Source organism: Gorilla gorilla, chromosome 5, assembly GCF_029281585.2.
Source record: "Gorilla gorilla gorilla isolate KB3781 chromosome 5, NHGRI_mGorGor1-v2.1_pri, whole genome shotgun sequence".
NCBI lineage: Eukaryota > Metazoa > Chordata > Mammalia > Primates > Hominidae > Gorilla > Gorilla gorilla.
This window is the reverse complement of record NC_073229.2, coordinates 109437637-109445735: the sequence shown is the minus strand read 5'-3', so window position 1 is coordinate 109445735 and position 8099 is coordinate 109437637. Positions and strand designations below refer to the sequence as shown.

The 8099-nt window shown below is 42.3% G+C and overlaps 2 pseudogenes; both read right to left on the bottom strand.

Annotated features, from left to right (window-relative positions):
• Nucleotides 1-1900: 1900 nt before the first annotated feature.
• Nucleotides 1901-3167, bottom strand: LOC129534101 (keratin, type I cytoskeletal 18-like; annotated as a pseudogene).
• Nucleotides 3168-3321: 154 nt separating this feature from the next.
• Nucleotides 3322-4900, bottom strand: LOC109027211 (importin subunit alpha-3-like; annotated as a pseudogene).
• Nucleotides 4901-8099: the final 3199 nt, after the last annotated feature.

Below are 8099 nucleotides of genomic sequence, written 5' to 3'. Positions count from 1 at the left end.
ATAGATGTATATACGTATATATATGTGTATACATGTGTGTATATATATCTCAGTGCTGCATTGTACCTAACTTCCATGACGTCTTTCTAAAACTAGAACTCTTCTGTTGGTACATTGGCAGATGAATTGAAACCAAATGTTCCACCTTGAATTGCCTCTGGAACAAGGCTCATCAATTATCATCTGAACAGACGAACTGATCAATGATCTCATAGGCCAATTTGTAGATGTCTTCATTTTCATGATTTTGAAGTTGTTTAATTTTCTCCAGCCCTCCATCTTCTTCTATAAGATTGCCTGGCTGGGGCACGGTAGCTCAAGCCTGTAATCCTAGCACTTTGGGAGGCCGAGCCAGGCGGATCACGAGGTCAGGAGATCGAGACCATCCTGGCCAACATGGTGAAACCCCGTCTCTTCTAAAAATACAAAAATTAGCTGGGCATGGTGGCATGTGCCTGTAATCCCAGCTACTTAGGAGGCTGAGACAGAGATTGCAGTGAGCCAAGATTGCATCATGGCACTCCAGCTTGGAGACAGAGTGAGACTCCGTCTCAAAAAAAAAAAAAAAAGATTGTCCATGGTTTATGCCTTATCTTTGGCCATTTTTAGTATATTACTTAGTCCATTGAGTACTGCCTGCACAACTTGTGCATCTTTTTTTTTTTTTTGCCTCTGCATTTTTTTTTAAAATTATACTTTAAGTTCTAGGGTACAAGTGCACAATGTGCAGGTTTGATACATAGGTATACATGTGCCATGTTGGTTTGCTGCACCCATCAACTTGTCATTTACATTAGGTATTTCTCCTAATGCTATCCTTCCCCCAGCCCCCAACCCCTCAACAGGCTCCGGTGTATGATGTTCCCCACCCTGTGTCCAAGTGTTCTCATTGTTCAATTCCCACCTATGAGTGAGAACATGTGGTGTTTGGTTTTCTGTCTTTGTGATAGTTTGCTGAAAATTATGGTTTCCACCTTCATGAACTCATCCTTTTTTATGGCTGCGTAGTATTCCATGGTGTATATGTGCCACATTTTCTTAATCCAGTCTATCATTGATGGACATTTGGGTTGGTTCCAAGTCTTTGCTATTGTGAATAGTGCTGCAATAAACACACATGTGCATGTGTCTTTATAGTAGCATGATTTATAATACTTTGGGTGTATACCCAGTAATGGGATTGCTGGGTCAAATGGTATTTCTAGTTCTAGATCCTTGAGGAATCACCACACTGTTTTCCACAATGGTTGAACTAATTTACACTCCCACCAACAGTGTAAAAGTGTTCCTATTTCTCCACATCCTCTCCAGCACCTGTTGTTTCCTGACTTTTTAATGATTGCCATTCTAATTGGCATGAGATGGTATCTCATTGTGGTTCTGATTTGCATTTCTCTGATGACCAGTGATCATGATCATTTTTTCATGTGTGTTTTGGCTGCATAAATGTCTTCTTTTGAGGAGTGTCTGTTCATATCCTTTGCCCACTTTTTGATGGGGTTGTTTGTTTTTTTCTTGTAAATTTATTTGAGTTCTTTGCAGATTCTGGAATGTTATCCCTTTGTCAGATAGGTAGATGGCAAAAATTTTCCCCCATTCTGTAGGTTGCCTGTTCACTGTGATGATAGTTTCTTTTGCTGTGCAGTAGCTCTTTAGTTTAATTCGATCCCATTTGTCAATTTTGGCTTTTGTTGCCATAGCTTTTGGTATTTTAGTCATGAAGTCCTTGCCCATGCCTATGTCCTGAATGGTATTGCCTAAGTTTTCTTCTAGGGTTTTTATGGTTTTAGGTCTAACATTTAAGTCTTTAATCCATCTTGAATTAATTTTTGTATAAGGTGTGACCTCTGAACTTTTTATTGGCCTTCTGTTCCCCAAAGGGTACCCTGCTTCTGCTGGCTTAATGTCTCAGAACTTTGGTGTCATTGTTTTCAGACACCACTTTGCCATCCACTGTCTGGCAGGTGGTGGTCTTTTGGATGGTTTGCATGGAGTTACTGCTGTCCAGGGCATCACCAAGATTGAAGTCCTCACCATCTTCCAGCAGGCGGTGGTAGGTGGTGATCTCAGCCTCCAGCTTGACCTTGATGTTCTGCAGGGCCTCATACTCCTGGGCCTGGCCCTGTCCTTCTGCCTGGGTCTGTGCCAGCTCTGACTCCAGGTGCAGCCGGATCCTGTTGAGCTGCTCCATCTGCAGGGTGTAGCGGGCCTCCATCTCCCTCAGGCTGTTCTCCAAGATGGCCTTCAGATTTCTCATGGAGTCCAGGTCAGTCTCCAAGGACTGTACTGTATGTCTCAGCTCCATAAGCATATGTCAGCAGCTCCAACCTTGGCAAGCTGCGTGGTGACCACTGTGGTGCTCTTCTGAATCTGCTGAGACCAGTACTTGTCCAGCTCCTCTCGGTTCTTCCGAGCCAGCTTGCCATATTGGGCCCAGTTTTCTGCCATGATCTTGGTGAGGTCCTGAGATTTGGGGGCATCTACCTCCACAGTCAACCCAGAGCTGGCAATCTGGGCTTGTACGCCTTTTACTTCCTCTTCACGGTTCTTCTTCATGAAGAGCAGCTCCTCCTTGAGGCCTCAATCTCTATCTCCAGCTGCAGCTGAGTGACATTGGTGTAATCGATGACTTTGCGGAGCTCACGGATGTCGCTCTCCACAGACTGGCGCATGGCCAGCTCTGTCTCATACTTGACTCTCAAGTCATCAGCAGCAAGACGGGCATTGTCGATCTTTAGAACGATGTGGGCATTGTCCACAGTATTTGTGAAGATGAGCCCTCAGATCTTCCTCAATGGTCTTGAAGTAATGGCTCCAGTCTCTGACCTGGGGTCTCTCTTCTCCAGGCGCTCCCAGATATTGCTCTTCGGCTACCAATTCTCGGTCTCCAGGTTCCTCACTCTGTCCAGGTAGGAGGCCAGGAGGTCGTTCAGGCTTTGCATGGTCTCCTTCTCATTCTGGATGCCTCCCATTCCTGCCAGACCCCCGGCCATCCCTGTGGACAGGCCCCTGGACCCCATGCCACCCTGGAAGCTGGTGGAGTGGGACAGGGAGATCTGGGAACCAGAGCCCCCAGCGCCTGCATAGATGCTGGCCACACGCTGACTGTCCAGGCGCCCCAGGGACTGGTAGTTGGTGGAGAAGGTGGAGCAAGTGGTGAAGCTCATGCTGTCTGGGGAGGAGAGTGAGAGGACAGGACTCAGGCTTTGCGGACGACCACTTGTGCATCTTTTACAGTCAGCAAGTTGCAAAAAGGTGGGATAACATTCTGCTGGATAAGGTAAGCCACTTGATCTTTCCTTCCACTAACTTTTAAGTTACTTATGGCCCAAGCAGCTTCTTTCTGAGTGCCAAAATCCCCTTATCCAAAAGGTGTATTGTCACTGGTACAAGATTGGCATCAATTACTGCCTGTACCTGCTGCTGACTTCCTGCAGTGATATTAGAGAGGAACCACACTGCTTCTTTATTGATTTTCTCTTTGGGATGTGTCAGGAGTGCTGGGAAGTGTAAAAGGGCATCACAGTTCAACACTACTTGTGTTTGCTCATCAGTTCCCGTAATAATGTTGCCCACAGCTCGAAGTGCAGCAGTCTGAACTTTAACTTCCTGGTGGCTGAGGAAGCCAAATGAGGAAATATTCCAGAGTCTGTTACCATCTGTATTTGATAATTGCCAGCATCAGTAAAGTAAGAGAGGATCAAGACTGTATCTACCAATATATTTACGTCTGCGTGATGAATTAAAACACAAAGGGCTGGAAGAATCTCCTGAGTGGTTTCCATTGGTGGTGGTGGGTCTTTGTGGCGACATAAGTTGACTATAACCCAAGTAACATTTCTTAAGAATGTTGCATGTTCTCACTCATAGGTAGGAATTGAACAATGAGAACACTTGGACACAGGAAGGGGAACATCACACACCGGGGCCTGTCGTGGGGTGGGGGTGGGGGGAGGGATAGCATTAGGAGATATACCTAATGTAAATGATGAGTTAATGGGTGCAGCACACCAACATGGCACATGTATACATATGTAACAAACCTGCATGTTGTGCACATGTAGCCTAGAACTTAAAGTATATATATAAAAGAATGTTATAGGAATAGATGGACTTATGAAGGAAAGTAAAGGTTTCACAGCTCCAAGACTTATGACATAATCTCTACACTGGGGCCCATCACCTATGCTATTTCCCAATGCCCACACTGCTTGCTCACAGACATTCTGATGGGGTGAATGGAGAAGCCTCAGGAAAAGTGGCACAGCATTGGACTGGACTGAGCTACTGCTTGAGTTTGTTCAGAAGTTCCAAATGCAATGTTTGTCAAAGCCCATGCAGCTTCAAACTGTAAACAAGGATTGTCATCTCTTTCAAGACAATGGACTAAAATGGCCAGTATTCCAGGTTGTATTAAGTCATCAATTGGTGGATTTCGATCACTGGATAAAAGCTTCCTGGCAGCTTGAACTGCACTTAATTGAATTCGTTGATTATCACTTGAAACATTTTGAACAATAGCTTCTAGAGAGTTACTTTGCACTCTATAATCACCATCAATATCAGACTCTTCACAGATATCTTCATGTGGTACATTCCTTCTCTTTAAGAGATGTTCATCTCTTTTATTCTTCCTTAATTTAACTCCAAGCTCCGCGGGATCCGCACCAACTACCGTGCCGCACTGACATTCCCAGGAACCTGGCGCCGCCTGAGCTGCTGTGTCTGCTGTGTCTGCTGTGTCCGCTGTGTCCGCTGTGCCCGCTGTGTCCGCTGTGTCCGCTGTGTCCGCTACACCACCGCTTCCTTCTTCCTCCGCCGCATCCTTCTTCCTCCGCCGCTTCCTTCTTCCTCTGCCACATCCTTCTTTCTCTGCCGCATCCTTCTTCCTCCGCCGCATCCTTCTTCCTCCCCCGCTTCCTTCTTCCTCCGTCGCGGCCTTCTCCTCTCCCCGCCCCACCCCCAAACCTCAACAGCTGAGTTGGGGAGGCAGCGTCGATCTTGCCACATTTTCTTTATCCAGTTTATCATCGATGGGCATTTGTGTTGGTTCCAAGTCTTTGCTATTGTGAATAGTGCTGCAACAAACATACGTGTGCATGTGTCTTTATAGTAGAATGATTTATAATCCTTTGGGTATATACCCAGTAATGGGATTGCTGGGTCAAATGCTATTTCTGGTTCTAGATCCTTAAGGAATTGCCACACTGTCTTCCACAATGGCTGAATTAATTTACCCTCCCACCAACAATGTAAAAGCATTCCTATTTCTCCACATCCTCTCCAGCATCTGTTGATTCCTGACTTTTTAATGATCGCTATTCTAACTGGCATGAGATGGTATCTCATTGTGATTTTGATTTGCATTTCTCTAATGACAAGTGATGATTAGCTTTTTTTCATATGTTTATTGGCCACATAAATGTCTTCTTTTCAGAAGCGTCTGTTCATATCCTTCACCCACTTGATTCTATAGTTTTTAATCTCCCTCTGGTGTCCAGTATGACTTGCCTTCAGTTTGAGACGCAGAAGTCAGCACCTGAGGAGGCCTCTGGGCTTGCAGTGCTGGGTTTGCACTCAGATCATCCGGGCCTGATGACTGTATTCCCCTCAGGCTCGCTACAGACTGATGTGTACATCACAGGTGAATTGGTTTGTTTTCAGTGAGAAATATGCCTGGGAGAGGCTGGACACTTGAAAGTTGGCAAGTGCTTTCACTCCCTGAAATTTGCTTGGCAGGTATGGAAGCACATACTCGAGATACAGAATCATAAAGAATTTTGTTTTGTTTGGAGGGTTTTTCTTCAGTCCTCAGACTTCCTTTTTTTTTTATTTAAATATTTCAGTTATTTTCCTCCTTGACAGAACTGAACAAACCTCGACAAATTCTTAACATTTAATTAAAGAGTTAGTTCACATATGTTTTCTTCAGGTATGCTGATGCCACTAACAAGTTTAAAGATTTTGTTAACGTTTCATCAAGAATAATTATTTTTTCCAGTGCTCTTCCTTTGGTTTTTGGAGTGGAGATACAAGCCTTCTGCAGATTGCTGAGGTCATTTGCCATGTGTTGCTTTCAACCCGTTTAACTTTTGGAATTCAGGGTTTTCTATCTCCCCATGTATTAACCATAGCCTGTCTTTTCAATAGTAATTAAAGTGGATGATAGTATATTTTGTTTTGAAAATTTCACATCACAACCAGCAATAATAAGATACAAAAAACAGGCCAGAAAATATCTGCCTTAGAATAATTGTAAAATGATTTAAAAACTTTTTATTCGGGAACTCAAATGGGATATTGAAACCTGTTAAAAGATATAATGGAAACAATATTGCACTTATAATGGCAAAATATGCAAAGTGTCAAAACACAGTTAAGAAAAACTATAAAACATCCAGAAAAACACAAAAGTGGACTTCATCAAATGGGAATGCATATCAAGCTTTTGGATAGAAAGACTAAACATCACAAAGTTGTCAATTATAAGTTAATCTATAAATGTAATATTATTCCAATAAAAGTATCATAAGGTTGTGTAAAAAGGAACAAAGAAGGAAGAATATACAGGAAAACTCTGAAAAAGAAGAACGATGAGAAGGATAAATTCTTTCAGATATTATTTAAAACTTAAAATATACAAAACATATTATAAAGTTACCATAATTAAAGTAGTGTAGTGTTTGCTCACAGAGAATGAGACAGAATAAAGCTCACTGCAAATGGGTATGGAGAATATGATACAAGCAGCATCTGAGTTCAGTAGGGGAAAAGATAGAATTTTGTTTATTTTGTTAATTTGAAATAATTTCAAACTTACCAAAAAAACCTTGCAAGAATAGTATAAAGAACCCTCAAATAATCTTTGGCAAGATTTGCCAATTTTAAACATTTTGTCATATTTATTTTATCTCTCTGTCTCTTTCTTTATACACACACACACCCCCACACACACATATTTTATGTATTTTTGGAATCATTTGAGAATAGTTGTATACATCATGCCCCTTTACCTGCTAATATGTCAGTGTATATTTCCTAAGAGCAAGAATATTCTCATATATATTCACAGTAGAGTGAATTATCAGTTTTGGGACATTCAATATCAACATAGCACTTCAATATACAACCCATATTCCAGTTCTGCCAATTCTCCCAATAATGTCCTTTACAGCATTTCCCCCCGCCCCCGCAAGTACAATATGGAAACTGGAACCATATATTGCTTTCAGTTGTCATATCTCTTTAGTTGCCTTTCTTTGTCTTTTTCCATTGCTGTATTGCTATATTTTGGAAAATACAGGCCAGATGGCACATCCAGACTGTGGAATGTTATTCAACACTAAAAAATGAGCTATCAAGCTGTGAAAAGACATGGGGGAAACTGAAATGCATATTACTAAGTGAAAGAAGCCAATTTGAATAGGATACACACTGTATGATTCCAAGTATATGACATTCTAGAAAATCAAAACTATGGAGACAATAAAAAGATCAGTTGTTGCCATGGATTGGGATGGGGGAGGGATAAATAGAGCACACAGGATTTTTAGAGCAGTGGTACTACTTTGAATGATACTGCAATGATGAATACATGTCATTATTCATTTGCTCAAGCTCATGGGATATAAAACACTGATAAGATTTGGCTCTGTGTCCACACCCAAATCTCATGTTGACTTGTAATTCCCCACGTGTCAGGGGAGGGACCTAGTGGGAAGTGATTGGGTCATGGTGGGGCAGACTTCCCCCATGCTGTTCTGGTGATAGTGACAAAGTTCTCTTAAGATCTCATGGTTTCAAAGTGTGGCACAACCCCCCTCACTCTCTTTCTTTCTCTCCTGCTCCACCTTTGTAAATAGGTATGTGCTTCCCTTTTGCCTTCTGCCATGATTGTAAGTTTTCTGAGGCCTCCCAGTCCTGGTTCCTGTTAAGCCTGCAGAACTATGAGTGAATTAAACCTCTTTTCTTTACAAATTACCTAGTCTTAGGTAGCTATTTATAGCAGTGTAAGAATGGACTAATGCAAATGCCAAGAGTGAACTCTAATCTAAAAATATGGACTTTGGGTGGTAATGATGTGTCAGTGTAGGTTCATC